Source organism: Antechinus flavipes, chromosome 4 (assembly GCF_016432865.1).
Source record: "Antechinus flavipes isolate AdamAnt ecotype Samford, QLD, Australia chromosome 4, AdamAnt_v2, whole genome shotgun sequence".
Lineage (NCBI taxonomy): Eukaryota > Metazoa > Chordata > Mammalia > Dasyuromorphia > Dasyuridae > Antechinus > Antechinus flavipes.
In genome coordinates, this window is record NC_067401.1 from 420893927 (window position 1) to 420912310 (window position 18384).

Genomic DNA, 18384 nt, shown 5'->3' on the forward strand with positions numbered 1-18384 from the left:
TTGGATTCAAATTCAAGTCTCCTTGACTTTTAAGTCCAATATACATTCACTACATCACCTAACTTAATTTGAAGGGCTGTCATGTAGTGAAGGTAATTTTGTTCTGTCTGATCCAAAAGGACAGAAACAATGATTTCCTTCTCTCTACCAATTCATTCTTTATATAAAGAAAAATGTAAAGTATGATAATAAATATCAAGTAAACATAAAATTAACATAATCTAAAAGTATATGTGTGTGTTTGTATTGTTGTATCTATGTGCCTGTTGTTTCCCCAAACTGATGCCCTTTGAGGGCAGAAACTTTTTCATTTTCATTTTTGTTTCTCTAGCACCTAACATTTAGCAGGTGCCTAATACATGCTCATTGAATTTAATTGAACTGAACTAGGAGTAGTGAATGGTTGTAATTTAATGAAATGCTGGGATTTTTTTAAAGATAAAATTAAGAGGCTTAATGTCAGGAAACACTTCTCCATAGTTAGAGTTATCCCACAATGGAATGGGCTGTGGGAATGAATTCTCACCAATCAGAAGTCTTCCAAGAAAGGCTAGATGACCATTTATTTTGTAAGTTATTTTGTACCAGGTTGTAATGTAAATGAAATTTTTTTAGGTATAGATTGGACAATATCTCTAATGAAATACTTGTTACTTGGGAAATTCTGTGATTCTATTGGAAATAGCACTAAAGATAACTAAAGATGAATTCAGAGCTTTAACGTATCATTTTATCTGGGACTTGCAGGTTAACTTTCTCCTATTCATTTATATTCTATAGGTCTTCAATGTCTAGTTCCTTGACTTTGACCTCAACTCATCCCAAGACATGTTCTAGCTCTGTTTTGGCTTAACCAAGAGTGAGTTCCTGGACTGTAGCAACCTTGTATCTTATGGAGAGTTATCAGGCTTTTTGAGGAGTAAGGTCATAGGTTTTTTTTTTTTCTTAAAACCGGATGATATCTGAGAAGCCATCTGGTCTATTTCTCTTATTTTACAAATCAAGAAAACAATCAAGTATTCAACCAACAGTAGTAAGTTCCTACTATGTTCCAGACACTGGGCCATGTAATGAGGATACAATAAAAAACTCAAATTAACTCCTATGTTTCAGTAACTTTCATTCTAATAAGAAAGGCAATATTTATTTCAATGAAGCTCCATTAAGCTTCATACAGCCAGGATTCAGATTCCAAATCCTTTATGTCCCTGAGCCATTTCCCCAGCTCTATGCTAATGCTCAGTGAAGCTTGATTTTTAAAGATAAGGTCAGGCTTTTTAAAAAATTTTAATTTTTATTTAATATCATTTTATTTGTTCCAATTATATATAAAGATAGTTGTCAACATACATCTTTGTAAGATTTTGAGCTCCAACTTTTTTCTGCTTCTTGTTTTTCTCCTTCCTCCCTAATAGAGCAAGCAAGATTGCATACAATCATTTTAGCTTTGCTTTATTATATCTTGATTTCTCATAGTCATTATCTTCCATTTGCTCAATTCTATTTTTTAAAGAATTATTTTCCTCAGTGAGCTTTTGTGTCTCTTTTCCCAACTAGCCAATTTTGCTTTTTAAGGTCTTCTCTTTAGTGTTTTGTATTTCCTTTTGTACCATACTCAATTCTTTTCCTAATTTTTCCTCTATCTCTCTTGATTTTCAAAATTCCTTTTGAGCTCTTCCATGGCTTGAGCCCAATTCTTATTATTCTTGGAGACTTTGGATGTAGGAGCTTTGACTTTTATCGTCTGAGAGTGTATTTTGATCTTCCTTGTCACCATAACAACTTTCAATGGAAATTTTTTTCTTGTCTCCTCATTTTCCCAGCCTATTACTCAGTTTTTAATTTTGTAAAACGAGGGCTCTCTTTCCAGGGTGGTGGGTGTATTGTCTCAAACTTTAGGGCTTTTGTTTAGCTGTTTTCAGAGAGCCTTCTAGGAGTCTGACCACAAGCCTTAGAGCTGTTAAAATGTCTCCACCCCACTGTATCTGTAAGATCTAGTGTGCTAAAGCAACAGAGTCCAGCTTTGCTGACTCTGGAGCTAAGGTTGGGACTATTCTGGACTCCCACTCTGGTGCCATAGACCTTTTCTGCTGACCTTCAAAGTTCTCTTCAGTGTCTCTAAGCCACGAAGGTTTGGAAGCTACCAGTACTACTGCTGATGCAGACATCAGAATTGGGACCAAGCTGGGTTTGGAGCTACTCTGGCACAACCAGTACCAGGGACTAAACATTGGTCTTCTACCCTGGAGTCACAAATCTTTTCTGTTGACCTTCTAACTTTTGTTCAACTGGAAAATGTTCTACTTCATCTTTTTGGATATTTTGACACTCTAAAATGTGTTTAGAGTCATTATGTAAAGGAATTTAGAGTAGTTGGGGAGAGAGTTTGGGAGAGTTCCTGCCTTTATTATGCTCTCTTGACTGCACCTCCTACAATCATTTTAAACATATTTCCACATTAGCCATGTTGTATAAAAAAGACTCAGGAAAAACTGGGCTTATATTCCAAAGAGATCTTAACGAAGGGAAAGGGACCCACATGTGCAAAAATGTTTGTAGCAGCCCTTTTTTGTAGTGGCTAGAAACTGGAAACTGAGTGTATGCCCATTAGTTGGAGGATGAATAAATTGTGGTATATGAAAATTATGGAATATTATTGTTCTGTAAGAAATGACCAGCAGGATGATTTCAGAGAGGCCTGGAGAAACTTACATGAATTGATGCTGAGTGAAATAAGAGAACCAGGAGATCATTATGCACGTCAACAAGATTATACGATGATCAATTCTGATGGACATGGCTCTCTTCAACAATGAGATGATTCAAACCAGTTCCAATTGTTCAGTAATGAAGAGAATCAGCTACACCCAGAGAGAGAACTATGGGAAATGAGTGTAAACCACAACATAGCATTTCCACTCTTTCTTTTATTGTTTGTTTACATTTTTGTTTTACTTCTCAGATTTTTTTCTTTCTAAATTCAGTTTCTTGTAGCAAGATAACTGTATAAATATGTATACATATATTGGATTTAACATACCCTTTAACATATTTAACATGTATTGGACTACCTGCCATCTAGGGGAGGGAGTGAGGGGAAGGAGGGGCAAAGTTAGAACAGAAGTTTTTACAAGGGTCAATGTTGAAAAATTACCAATGCATATGTTTTGTCAATAAAAAGCTATAATAATAATAATAAGACTCAGAAAAAGGGAAAACCACAAAAAACTCCAAAGTGAAAATATTATGTTTCTATATGAATTCTAACTAAAGATCCTATAGTTCTCTGGATGTAGATGGTATTTTCTGTCACAAGTCCCTTGGAACTGTCTCAGATTGTTGTATTGCTGAGAAGAGTTAAATCAACCACAGTTGACTATCACATAATGTTGCTCTTACTGTGTACAATGTTCTGGTCCTGCTCATTTAAAAAAAGTCTCTTTGGGATATAGACTAATTAGTGGTTTTGCTGGATCAAATGGTATACAGGTTTGATTGCCTTTTGAGTGTAATTCCAAATTGCTCTCCAGAATAATTGGTTCAGTTCATAACTCCATCACAAATACATTAGCATCCCAATTTTCCCACATCACCAATATTTATCATTTTTGTTTTCTGTCAGATGAGCCAATCTAAGGTATGAGAATAAGGCCATGATTATTATTCTTAAAACATGATCAAAGTTCATATATTTATCGTCTTTGAATCATAATTTTCCTTTCCATAAAATTAATGACAGTTTAAAAAATTACAGTTAAATAAAGGAGACCTGAATTTGAGTCTTGCCTCATACTTACTAGCTTTCACATCACCTTTCCTAGGCTAGGCTGTGTTGTCTGTAAAACAGAGAGAGGAGTTAACTTTAACTTTTCAATACTGTTATAAATGTCAAATGAAACAATATGTGAAAAGTGTTTTCCAAATCTTATATGTTAATCTATAAACAGCCTACAAATTCTTTATTTTTGTTGTTCTTCATTGATTTCAGTCATATCCACCTCTTTGTGACTCTATTTGAGGTTTCCTTAGGAAAGAATTAGAATGGTTTGCCCTTTCCTTCTCTAGCTCATTTTACATTGAGGCAAACAGGGTTAAGTGACTTGCCCAGGATCACACAAAAAGTATCTTTTCAACTCAGACAGATGAGTTTTCTTGATCCCAGGGACTGGAACACTCTATCCTTGTAACACCTAACTGGGCAAATTATTATGGTGCATATTATTATTTATGGTAGCCAATAAATGCTGACTTGTAGTAATATTATCAGTAAGGAAAATAATGCATCTTCATCTCTCCATTTTGAGATCTTACATAGTTTTATTACTCAGTCCACAGCTGGTACAAAGAAGCTAATAGTCCATGGACTTCAGGAAAGGAAGAGCAGTTGTGAGAATACAGACATGCAGTATTAATTGTGTTATTAGAGCTTCTGCTGCACCCTAGCCCAGCTGAAGGGTCATCCATCTCTGCTCTGTTGAAGGGACAGAAAGTGATTAATGCAGCCGGCTAGTGTCCTGGGAACCACCTCTGGCTACTCCTCTTTCCAATAAGGTTTGAAGAATTCATCAGAAAAGGGCAGTGGAGGGGGGAAGAGAGGTGGCAAGAGGGGAGGGCTCCCCACTGTCCTAATTTCTCTGTCTGCTTCTGTAGAAAGCGACAGTTTTGATCAGGCTCCAATACTCCCTCGCCTGGGAGCAAGAGATAATCAGCACAGATGTACTTCTCTGAAAGCTTGGCCTGGAGCTGTCAAGACACTGAGAAGACAGAGACAGAGAGAGACAGAGACAGAAACAGAGAGCTCTTTAATCTTTCCTTAATATGTTAACTTAAAATAAAATAATAAAATAATTATAATGAATCACAGCTTAGTTTGTGCCATTTTTGCTGAAACTTTTTAGACTGGGGTTAGGCCCCATAGCACTTGACCAGTGCTTTTTTCTTCAGCAACAACCAAGAAGTTACATTTCTGAAACCACAACTAGAGAGAAACGACCAAACTTTTTCCCCAGGACTGAGGGATTTAGAAAAAAATACATTTATATAGTGATTTAAAGTTTGTAAAGCATATCATAATATTTCATCTTCACAAGAATACAATTTCATTATCCCCATTTTACAGATGGGAAAATGGTTTATGATAAGATTTGAAGTCAGGTCTTCCTGATCTCAAGAGTAGCCTCCAGGTTTCTTCAGATCCTTTCTAAAAGTCCTATAACCCAAGATTAAGGTCTTTCTTTGACTTTCTCCATCATTCCCAAATGAATATTTTAAATGATCCCATTTGTGATCCCATTGTGGTGTTTATCAACAGTCATATGCTGTGATCATACTTTCCAAATTCATGAATAATTTTTGCCAGCCCATAAACATTTCCCCTCGCTGTTTCCCACTTGAACCATTAATGTGGTGATTTCAGTTAACTGTCGGAGATTATCAGAAATCTAAGTACTACTACAAAATAATTTGCATCACTTTTTTTTTTTAGTTTTCATAGAATCATTATTTACTTTTTATCATTTCTTTTAAGGGCTAAATGCATTTCAATACTTATCAATGCTGGATAGCAATCAAATAAATAAATAAAACAGCAGGAAAAAAAATCTTTTCTGAAGCCCTGAGTCTCTATTAAGGCAAAAATAAAAAAGTTAGGAAATAAAATAGAAGCAAAAAAGATGTGTTGATTGTATTTTAGATGTCTCCTTAGAGACTTAATGAAAACACTACCAGCTTCCTCCTCTTTTCCCTTTTTCCCTTCCTTCCTTTTTTCCTTTTGTCCTTCCTTTCTTTTTCCCTCCCTCTTTTATTTTTCTTCATTTCTTTTCTTTCTGCCTCTCTATCTGCTTCTGTTTGTCTTTCTCTTTCCTTCCCTGTATCCTTTCCTGACATCTATAATAAAATTCTTATGTTTTTGTTTTGCTATTCTCACTAATTATTATCTTATACAAGCTTTTCCATATTTTTTCATTCATGCTTCATAGTTTTATGTTGTTTTGCATATAGAATCAAAGTATTTATTACATTAAAAGAAAGGATAAATATTGAACCTATGGTTTCACTGGTGTAAGAAACTACCCATTGTTAGAGGAAAATCAAACTACCAATGAAGGTGAGTGCCTTTTCCACAACTTAAAGTCTTAGAGAGATGCCTAGAGCATCAAGGGGTTAAGTCATTTAACTGTTGCATAGCTAGCATGTTTTCAATTTGAAATTTGAGCTTTAGTTTTCCTGGCTTTATTTCCAGCTCACCATTCACTAAACCAGATTTTCCTATCTTTATATTACATTAATGCACAATAATTTATTTTTTTTAATTGTTGAACATATAAGTTGCTTCCATATTTTGTTTGCTTAGATTTTTTTGCTATTACAAATAGAAAACTATGATTATTTTTGTACCAGTGGATCTTTCTCTATTTTATGATACTATGGGGATAGGGAGCTAGAAATGGAATCCCTAAATCAAAAAGGTATAATCAGTTTTGCAACTCTTATTACATATGGCCATATTGCTCTCTGAAATATTTGTAATTCTACACCTGTAATCTGTACCTTTGCCAATAATGTATTAAATGCTTGTTTTTTCATAGTAATATAATGCTGAATTTTTATAATTAAAGTAATATTTTTGCCATTTTAATAGGATCTAGATATCTACCTTTTATCTAATATAATTACTTCAAATATTTTTCTAATCTGTTTTATTCTAGTTTTGAAATCTTGTTTTTCTGTTGTGCCAAATGTTATTTTTACATAATCAAACCCATTTTTGATCTGATTGTATAAATGTTCATTTAAAACTATTACTAAAAGAATTGCTAAAATATTTTGTACATATGAGTATTTTTCATCATTCTTTTCTTTTTTTGGAGAATAGACATGGTAATGCTAGAGCTGGAAGGGCCAAAAGGTATGCAAATTTTAGTAATCTTGGATGTGTAATTTGAAAGTGCTTTGCAGGATGGCTGAACTAATTCATAACTCCACCAATACTGCATTCATGTGTCTTTTTTTCTGCAGCCTCTCTAGTATTTATTATTTTCCATTTTTGTTATCTTTGTTACTTTGGTGGGTATGAGCTAGAACCTCAGAATTCCTTTAATTTTCATTTCTCTGATGGAAACATTTTTCCCAAGCATATTTATTGATACCATTGCTTCTTTTTGCCCCAAATTTTTGTTATTTTTTAAAAAACATATTTACTTAGCTCATTGAGTTTGTTTTGGTATATAGTATTAATTATGTTGTTAATCATGTTTAATTTTTTGTCATATAACTATCCATTTTTCATGGAAATTTTTATTGAATACTTATTCTATTGTCATTGGTTTAGAATATGGATTTATTCAATCAGCAATCAATCAAGATTTATTAAGCACATATTATGTAGCTGGTACTGTGTTAAGTGCTGAGGATCCAAAGAAAAAAATCCCAAACTATTTCTCTAGTTGTTTCTCTTCATTCTTGATGATTTATCCTGATTCATCTTAATAATAATGATTTTCATTGGTTTAGCTTGCATCTTGCTCCTTTACTAAAGTCATTAATTACTTCTATTAATTTATTGCTGCATATCTTGAGTTTTCTAGGTCTCTAATCACGTTGTCTGCAGAGACATTTTAACTTGTTTGCCAATACTTTTTATAATGATTTCTTTTCAATCCTTATAGTTATTAAGATTTCTAGAACTATATTAAATATGAATGGTATGAATAAATATTCTTGTTTATTACTTTTTTATTTGATTTAATTACAGACATATAACTAATTAACTTATATTGGAACAGTATAACTTAAGAAAAGATCTACATGGAAACAAGATGTTATATTTTAGCATGAGAGATAGGATTGGATAGAGTAGAACTTGGTGGGAGAACTTGGTTTCAAGTCCTGTCTCTTATCTATACTGGCTATTTGAACAACTGCCTTGACCCACTGAGAATGGCATCACTTTGGGGCTAGCTTAAGTTATTGGGGAGTCCTTGCCCCAAACCACAATATTAACACAATTTTCAGTCATGCTGCTCATTATCTTTTTGGCTAAACACATTGGCTACCTTTTCCCTATTTTAGTATCCTTCCTAGCACCCTATCCTTTTCATCTTCCTTTTTATGCATTGTCTTCTTTCATTAGACTATAAGGAACATCTTATTTTTTGTTGTTGTTGTTGTTTTTGATTTCCCTGGCACAGAACAATACTAATGAATGCTTTTTCTCTGTGTGTGTCTGTTAATACTCTTTATGTATCTACCTACCTACCTATCTCTCCATCTATCCATTTATCCCCCTTTCTCTCTCTCTCTCTCTCTCTCTCTCTCTCTCTCTCTCTCTCTCTCTCTCTCTCTCTCTGTCTTTCTCTCTCTTTCTCTCTCCCTGACTACCTACTTAGCTACCTATCTATTTATCCATTTATCCATCTATCTCTCTATCTATACATTTATCTATTTCTTAGTCTATCCACCTGCCTGCCTACCTGCATGCATTTAGAAATAGTTAGGCTGTACAGTAAATAGAGCACTAAGCCTAGATTCAGGAAGCTCTGAGTTCAAACCCAGTCCCAGACATTTAGTAGCTATGTGATACTGGATAAGCCACTTAAATGTTACCTGGCTCAGTTTCCTAAATTGTAAAATGGGGATAATAATAGCACCTATCTTACAGAATTGTTGTGAGGAACAAATGAGATAACATATGTAAAGTGCTTTGTACAATGTCTGACTCATAGTTGATAATAAATACTTTTCTCTCCTATTCTTCTCTTTCTATCATCTGTCTACACAAGATATTTACTCTCTCAGTGCTTCAAACAACTCCATAGCAGTGTAAATTATAGAGAAGGTGTTAACCTTCCTTAGTAGAAAGAATTTCTTCACTTGAGAATTCACCAGAGAAATAAAATTGAAGGCCAAGTTCTATCCCTATAGTCTAGTGTACTTCTGTCACGTACTAGACATGAAATTCTAGATTAATTATTTCCATGATTTAACCCCAATATCTTCCCTTACTTAGTAGGACAATGAGCTTTAGTGGGATGAGAAAAACAATAGACTACATAGTGAAGAGATCTGACTTCTATCTAGATCCACCTATCACTAATTATATGACTCTGGATAAGTTACCCCCCACACACACACATACATCAGCTTCTTCTTATATAAAAAATGAAGGGAATAAGACATTGATAAATTAGCAAGCATCCAGATATCACCCAAGATAGTGAGATCATGCCATATCAGGATCTCTTCAAAGAAGAGAAAAGACTTAGACAGGCAGTAGAGATTTCTTCGGGTGTTGGAGGAAGCATCATGGAGAAACACATTTAGAATTGTTCTATTTGGCCAGAGAGAGTGGAACCAGGAACAATGTGTTAAAGTTGCAGAAAGTTAAGTTTAGTCTTACTGACTGAGACAAACCTCCCTAACAATTAGAGGTATTCAAAAGTAAAATGGACCATCTCTGGGAATGGTAGGTTTCTCCTCTAGGTAGGTCATTAAACAAAAACCAAGTAGCAGTGTCATTGTGAAATTGGAAAGGCATTTTGTCTCAGATCTGGACTAGACTAAATGGCAACCAAGGTCTCTTCTTAACCTGAGATTCTGTGATTCTTTGAAAGTTAGAAAACTATGACTCTTGTACCAGTTTACCAATGCCTAGACTAAAGGATCTTGAAAGTTCTTCCATTTAGAAGGTTAGTTCCTTGAGTTCAGGATTTTTCCCTTTCTTTGCATTTTTAGCATAATGGGCACTTAATAAATGCTTATGAACTGACTGATTTCTAGCTCTACTATTCTGTATTTCTTTGTTTTACTTATCCCTCAATCCTCATGTGCATAATCATATCTGCATTTTTCATTTTTTAAAAGTATTGAATGTTTTTCATATTTGTCCATTCTTCACTCCCTCCCACCACCTTCACACCTTCATCCCCAAGAGTTAAGTTCTTCAGGGAAAATATCTTCTTTCTCAGAGCCATTATATCGTGGATTGTCAGAGCTAGAAGAAGACTTAGAAGAAATCATCTTGCCCAACTCTTTCATTTTACAGATTAAGAAAACCAAAGAAAGATAAAGCACATCTATTAGGTCATAGAGCAGATTAGTAACAGTACTTTCTTGGTTCTCAGAAGCAGAATAAGGATAAGTATCTACTATGTGTTGAGTATTCTGCTAAGCTCTTTATGCATACTATTATTTTATATGATTGCTACAACAATCCTATGTGGTATGCGTTATCATTATTGTCATTTTACAATTGAGGAAACTGAGGAAAGTAGAGATTATATGACTTTCTCAGGAGTCACATAACTAGTAAGAGTCTGATGACACTTGAACTCAGGTCCTTCATGATTTCAGGCTCAGTGCTCTATGCAGTATACTACCTAATTACTGCAAGCATTTATTAAATGTATACTATATACCAGGCCTAAGGATACAAATATGAGTAAAGAAAGTCAGTCCCTGACATCAAGAAGTTTATATTCTAATGGGGAAAGACAATACACAAAAGGGAGCTGAAAAAAGATAAATGAATAAATAAAACAAAGAGAACTGAGTTATAATATCTATCCTTTGAAAACTTACAAGGTATTCGAGATCAGTGGTTCATAAAATTTAGAGTTAGAAAGGATTTTAGAGGCATCCAGATGATCTGACTTTTGTGGAAGTAAATGTGATACAAATCAGAGTATAATTAGTGCAAAAGAACAGTGTAAACAAGAGGATGTGAGTTTAGAATAAGATGCATTAACTACTATCTGGTAGATCAAGGAAGGCTTCATGAAGGAGATAACGTTTGAGCTGGATCTTCTTTTATATATATATCCATATATACATATGCATGCATACACATATATGTATACACACACACACACACATATATATAATGTGTATGGATTTATATATAAGTACATACACAATTCACAATACATTAATACATATATATATATATATATACACAGAGAAAATATGTTATTTGATATAGATGAGTTTGTAGATTGGAAGTTTTTGTTGCTGCACTTGGACTTGGGCCAAATTACTGTGCAATTTTTTTAGGTCAAGCTAGCTCTTTCCATGAAGTTCCATTTTCTCTTGGCCTAGCTCTTAGGACAGTTGCTCTCTAGGGTCTAAAGTTCAATGCACAATTGAGAAGAGAAGAATCATTGTTAGAGCAAAATCATCTCACAGTAGAAAGAGTCCAGGTTCTACAATCAAAAGATTAAATTCCACTTCTAATGAGCTGTAACTGCACACAGCTTGAGTAAAATACTTAATATATTTAGGCCTCAGTTTCCTTGTCTGTAAAATGAAGGAGTTAAATTAGGGAGACTCTGAGGTCCCTTTTAGCACTAGACCTATGATTTTTTAAAACTCTCCCAACATTAGAGAACTCAGAAAACACTGAAAGAACTTTGAAAGCTTTGGCTGTTATGAATAGGACTCTTTGGGACATCACAAGAATGGCTTATTCTATCCCTCCTCTCTTTCACTTACTGTCACAGTCTTTAGGAGGAATGGAGAGGAAATGAAGTTCATTCTATGAAAAATGGTGCTTGAGTTTCCTTAGATTGCTTAGATGAGGTCCTGTCCTCATAAGGCATGGACTGAATGACTTCTCCAAGTCCTTTATAGTCCTTGAATTAAAGTGTTCATGGAGACTTTAAATCCTTTCCATAGAGGAAATATTCTGCAATCACGTTCCAGAGTTTAACAGTCCTTAGCACCAAGAAATTCTTCTTCATCTTATTCCTGAATCCTTCATGCTCCATTTCATCTGTTCCTATCCTCAGTAGAGATTCCGCTCACCCTAAAGGACCAATATTGATTGTCCCTCAGAATTATTCCTGAAGCAGAGCAGTGAAAACAGTGTCTTGTGTCAGGAAATCCAAGAAACTAAAATGAAGCACATATGAAGTATCAGGTCTGCTCAGTTAGAAACACCAGTTCTTCTACAGTTGGCATTACAAAATACCTACTGGCTTTGTAGCTGGCCTGCTTCTCTGGCACTACTTACCATGCCTGCATAGACATTTAGTGTTTTCTCTCTCCTTCCTACCACTTTTCCCACCCCCACTCTCTGCCCCCAAATAGCCGTATGGCTTCCATTACTGCTAATGGAAGACACTCATGCAAGCTGAGGACTGAATAAAACCCCATTAATCCTGCCACCCTGATGCTCAGGAGCACATGTGAATTATTCTGTCACTCCCTGACAAATCTCAAGACCCCAAAGTCTTCACATTTCCCTGTAATGCTCTAATGGCCTGCTTCTGTTACTATGGCAACAGTGGAACAATGCTTGATGGAGTCCTCCGAGTACCTGAGGTGAAAGAGAAAGGAGGAAGTTTGTAGCCATGGGTCATTGTACTATTGGTGTTCACATTAGTGTTGCTATGATGGTTTCCTCAGCTGTTAATCATGTTAGTCAAATTCTCGTGTAGCAGCGAGGAAGAACAAACACCCCAGACCAGAGTGATGACAAGTTGAAGTGAATACTCAGCTCTTTTTCAGTCCTGAGCAGAGGTGATATACTTTACTTTAGTGTGAAATGGGCTCTTGCTCTAGTCCCAGTCAGTTTTCCTCTTCCTCTTCCAATGAGTTTCACTGAAATGGAACCTACATTAGAGTCTTACCTGGTTTGTAAATGTGTACAATAGGGGGATCAGGAAGGGAGAGGGGGGATAAGGAGTCTACCATGCACAAAAAGGTCTCCAAAGCTGTGAATGTATCACAGTAGTAGGGGAAAAAAGAAAGGAAGGAAGGATAGGGGATTCCTTAGATAGGCTGGTAACAATAGAGAAGTACTGATATCGCTACACCTAGTTTCCCACTCCCTATTTCTTACTTTGTATTAATGTTATATTTCCTTAAAAGGGAAAGTATCAAAGCTTACAGTGTTCCCAAGAGGCTACACTTGGTGATATCCCTAATGGAAAGAGCACTAGATTTGGGATCCAAAAAGCAGAGTGCCAGTTCTAGGCCCTGCTACTTAATAACATTAGAGGGATGGTACCTTATAAGAGGATCATAGGTTATAGAGCTAGAAGAAACCTTACAAGACCATCTCTCCCACACCCTTTATTTTACAGATAAAGAAACTGAGGCACAGGGAGGATAATTGAATTGTCCAAAGTAATAAGTGGCAGTAACAGGATTTGAAGGTGTGTGCTCTTTCCCCTAGAGCAATGATTTTCAAAATTTCTCATAATGATAGACTTATCATTATATCCTTATACAAAACTTGAGCAGCACTCATGTATTCAACTCCTAAAATTATTCTTTTATAATTCCTATTAACAAGCAACATAAGATTCATATAAAAAACAAAACAAAATCTTGGCATGTTTTAGGATTCCTTGAAGCATGATGTGAGCCTTGATCATTCTTGGATGGTTGTTCTCTGGAGGCCTCAGAATCAGACAGAGTCAGGATAAGTAAAAATCCTTTGTTTTTAGGGGAAGAAGTGAAAGAAGCAGGCAAACTGCTAGGAGTTTTTGCCAAAGATCTCTTTTCAATTCTGGAATCCAGAATCTCCACCTATCTCCTCCTCATCCTGCCACCAAGTGACTCTGGCTTGTCTCATCCCACCCTCTAATTCTTGCCTATGATTATCCTAACACCAAACACTGAGCCAGCATCAACTGTGAGAAGAGCCGTTTATCTAAACATACTAAAAGAGTCATTGTCTCATAGCTATTAGGTAATTAGCTCAGTTGTCTGATTCAAGTACATCTTTTCACAATTTCAGCCCATTACAGATGGTCTTTAGCAATCAACTACTCCCCTTACCTGACTTCAGTTTCTCTATCTATAAAAAAAACAAAGCACTAGACTAAATGCTCTCTATGATTTCTTCCATATTTAAATTCTCTGATCCTTCCTTAAAGAGGTTGATTTTAGTCCTGGCTCTGCTAGTAACTAGTTGCATGACTCATCACCCTTTACCCTTCTTCCATTTTTCTTTCGATTTTGAACAAATCATTTCACTTGTGCAGCATAATATTATTCATTGTACCATAAAATCTAGGGAATAGAATCTGGTTTTGTAATCAAATAACCTTTGTTCAAATGCCTCCTTGGACACAAACTATCTGTATAGTCCTAGGGAAATCATATATGAATAATAAAAATAATTATAGCTACAAATTCTTGCAAAATATTTTACACATACATTCACATGATTGCATTTGAAGGGTTAATAATCAGAGTGGTCATAAGTACCTAGAGTTATAGGTTTATCCAACTGAGAACTACAAGTAATCTTAAATCTGTTCCAAGCATTTCATTTAATCAAAAAAAGGGGAAATGCAGCAGAGAGAATTTTTTCACAAGATCATATAGGTAGTAAGAAGCAAGAACTGACCACCACAGTAACTAGAAGGATAAAGCAAGCACTTATTAAAGAAAGAGCTTAGAGTTCAGCCTGTCAAATTGGAAAGAGAGAAAAAGTCAATCTACCAAGGAACTCATAGTCAGAGGAGTTAAATGAAGATAGGATTATCTACCTGGAGCTGAGCAGAATAAGTGCTTAATAAAATATTTGTTGAATGAATGAATGAATAGATGAATGTTTCATTTCAAGAAAGCAAGTATTTCTGCTGTACTGTAACTACGAGAGTAAGGTTGAGAACTAAGCTTTGATTCAAATCAAGAGAACTAAGAGACAGAAAAGAAGGTAATGGGAAACAATCAAAAATAGAGCAATTTTTGGCCATACTCAGGATACTAGTTGAAAGTATTCCTTTATGATGACCCACCTATATCCATTAAAGGGGATACTGTCAACTGGCAGCTGTATCACTACAGAAATAAATGTCTGTGGAGGGAAAAAATGGTTCAGTGATACATAAATCTTTGTTGAATTGGACTACATTGTATCAGGTAAGATCTAAAGTTTATAGAATTACTAATAGTATGAGGAGTACCATGAGTTACTCACAATGTTTGTGTTTTTAAAAGAATTTTTAGAGATTCTAATTTATTTGTTACCTTGTGTCATTATGATAATTATTAATGCATTATAAGATGCTTGTTGAAACAGTAGTCAAAAGAGAGATAGTATCAGATTCAAAATAGTTTTGCCTAAAGGCCTGTATGCTCCTGGCCAAGTAATTTAATGTGTCCCTGCCTCAAACAATACTCAAGACTGGTTATAAGATGGGTAAAGATCAATTTTCTCAATGGAGAGTATCTCTCTGTAAGTCCCACTCCCTTTTCCCATTGGTAAGTTCTTTCTAGCCTAGCAAAATGCCTGTCACATAGTAAACAATAAATTCATTTTCCCTTCTTTCAATGAATAATTATGGACAAGAAGGAAGGAAGGAAAGGAAGGTTTATTTCTCAACACTTAACTACAAATTCTGTATTTCAACTAAACATTTCTCATATTAGACATTCTACCTCCTCTCCCCCTGCCTTTGCACGGCAGTATTCCTGTGCCTAGAATGATCTTTGTCACTATCTTGGCATCTTGGCTCAAATGCCACCTCTTTTGAAAGATCTTTCTTGATTTATCAATTGTTAGCACCCCTCCCCTATATTTGTATTTAGACACAAGGGGCTTGGTTTTATCACCTCCATAGCTATCACAGAAAAGGTTAGATAACATCTCAAGAGGAGAAAGGAAGGAAGGAAAGAAGAAAGGAAGGAACAAATGAACAAACGAATGAATGAACAATGATCAACTAAGTAGTTATTGGGAAAAATAAAAAGAATGAAATAAATTTTGATGATGATGATGATCAGAAAGGATTCAGAGGAAGAATGGACTAGTTTGCCTCAAAGAGAGAGACAGACAGAGATAAAGATAGAGAGAGATACATGCACACATATATCACATTATATATACATCCCAAAGCACTGGTCAATTTTGACCAACCCTTTTTATAGTTACACCATTACTAAATATCATAAAAGAATCATAGAATCTAAGAGATGGAGAGACCACCTAGTTGAACTTGTATCTAACCAAAAATTCCTTTTAAAAATATGTCCAAGAAAGGATCTTTCAACATCTACTTGAATATCTTTAATGAGGGGAAGCTTCTCGCAGGCAGCTCTTCCCTTTCAGGATAGCTCTAATTAATAGGGAGTTATGTTTTTTCTGAAAATATTTTAATTTACCTCTCTGTATCTTATTTTTTATCTATCACTCCAAGTTCCCAAGCAGAACAAGTGCAATCCTCTCCCATATAAAAGCCCTTCAATAACTGGAAGACTGTTTTTCTGTTCCCCAAGTCTTCTCTTTGTCAAATATTCCTTGGTTCTTTGACTAGCCTATTCTCTAGTAGAAGCCTCAGCCTGTTAGTCTCCCTTTCCAAACAAATGGCAACTTATTTAAATATGCTGTCTGGAAGTGAACATAGTGTTTATGTGTGGCCTGCAGAGAATGACAACCCTTACCTCTCTCATTGTGGGTGCTGTGACTCTTCTGGGTAACCTAGCATAGTATTACTTGTTTTATGGATTGCCACAATAAACTATTGACTCACAGGACTTATAGTCCATTCAAACTCTCAAATCTCTTATTTTATCATATCCTCCATTATCTATATTTCTGATTTTTAACTTACTTATAAAACTTCTATATCTTTATCTTATTCAGTTTAGTGTGTTGTTGTAGCTCATAGAGGTCTTTTTGGATCCTGACTCTCTCCCAAAATCTTAGTTATATTTTCTAACTTGGTAGTATGAATATATTTGATCAATGTGTCTTCTTTCACTTCATCCAAGTCACTGATAAAATGTTAGCAAACTCAGAGATATGGAGAATCCTAGAGGTGCTCTGGTAGGGACTTCCTCTGCCCCCACCAAATTATCCACAATTACTCCTTGGTTCTATTCATTTGGTCTGTTTTAAATTTGTCTAATTCTAATACCATGTAACCCACATCATTTCAGATCTCCCCCAAAGATAGCCCTGGAAACTTTATCAACTGTTTTGTTGACATAGAAACATGTCCTATCTACTTCTTATAATCTTCCAGTCTAATTATCCTGTCAAAATCTCTTAATTAATCAACAAGCATTTATTAAGAAACCTTTGTGTGTTAGGTATCATGTTAGGCTCTGGAGAAACATTGAAAAAATAATAAAACTATTCCTGCTTTCAAGAAGCATCTGTTCTAATACTAATAATATTATCTAGAATTTATACAAAGCTTTAGGGTTTGCAAATCATCCCTTTTGATTCTCACAAGAAGAATGACAAAGGGTAAGTAACTTGCCCAGGGTGATATAGTAAATGCTCAAGACAGGATGTTAAATCAAGCAGCCCTGATTCCAGATCTAACACTTCATCTTTTATACCCACTAGATGTGTACTATATCTAGCTCAGTGCCTACTACGTAAGTAGCACTTAATAAATGCCTCTTGATTGCTAGTTTCTCTTGAAGGGATGAAATTTGCACAAGTATACACAAAATGAGCATAGTTTGACACAATTTATCTTTGGTCAAGCCATTCTGACTTTTAGTCATGACTATTTCTCTTTCTAAGTGCTCAGAATCTGCCTTTTAAATAATATATTCTAGAATTTTGCTAAGCATTCAAGTCAAGATTTCTAACTTATAGTTTGCAGTTTCCTTTTTTTGAAAATCAAGAAAATATTTACCCTTGTTCAGGTCTCTATTCTCCAGAATCCTTCCAAATCTGTCCAGAAACTCAGCAATAACATTTACCAATTATTTCAGTAATGCTGTAGGAAGTGGTTTGTCAAGGCGCTCATGGCTCGAGTTGATTCACAGTAATTCCATGCTTTTTAATTATCTTATAACTATCCTAAGCCTCAAGAAATACAATGATAGTAACAGGAAGAGAAGTTTCCATTTTAATTAAAATTCTTGCCTCCTTGAAGCCTAATTTCTTTCTGTCCCAGGCTAAATTCTTTTAGATCCTACTATTGGTCAGGTGTAATTTACCTCTCTGATCTGGTTAACTCCTCACCTCCCTCACCCTCTATTCCTTAGAAAATTTGCATGACAGTTACCTTCAAACAAATAATAACCTGTGCTCTCATCTTCAATAGAAATGGCAATTCTATTAGCACCAGTTTGGGTGTTTTAAAAAAAAGGAAATCCCATCTATGGGCAGAGGAAACATTTTCAAAGAAGGAAGAAGACACGCATTTATTAAGCACCCACAATGTTCCAGGAAGCTAGGTGAAATAGTGGATAGAGCACTAATGCTTGATTCAGGAAGACCACAGTTCAAATCGTACCTAATATACTTACTAGCTGTATGATTCTATGCAAGTTGCTTAACCTCTACTTGACTTAATAAAAATAAATGGCAAACCACTTCAGTTTCCTTGCCAATACCCTTGCATGGGTAGTATGGTTCACAGAGTCTCACACACACACACACACACACACACACACACACACACACAC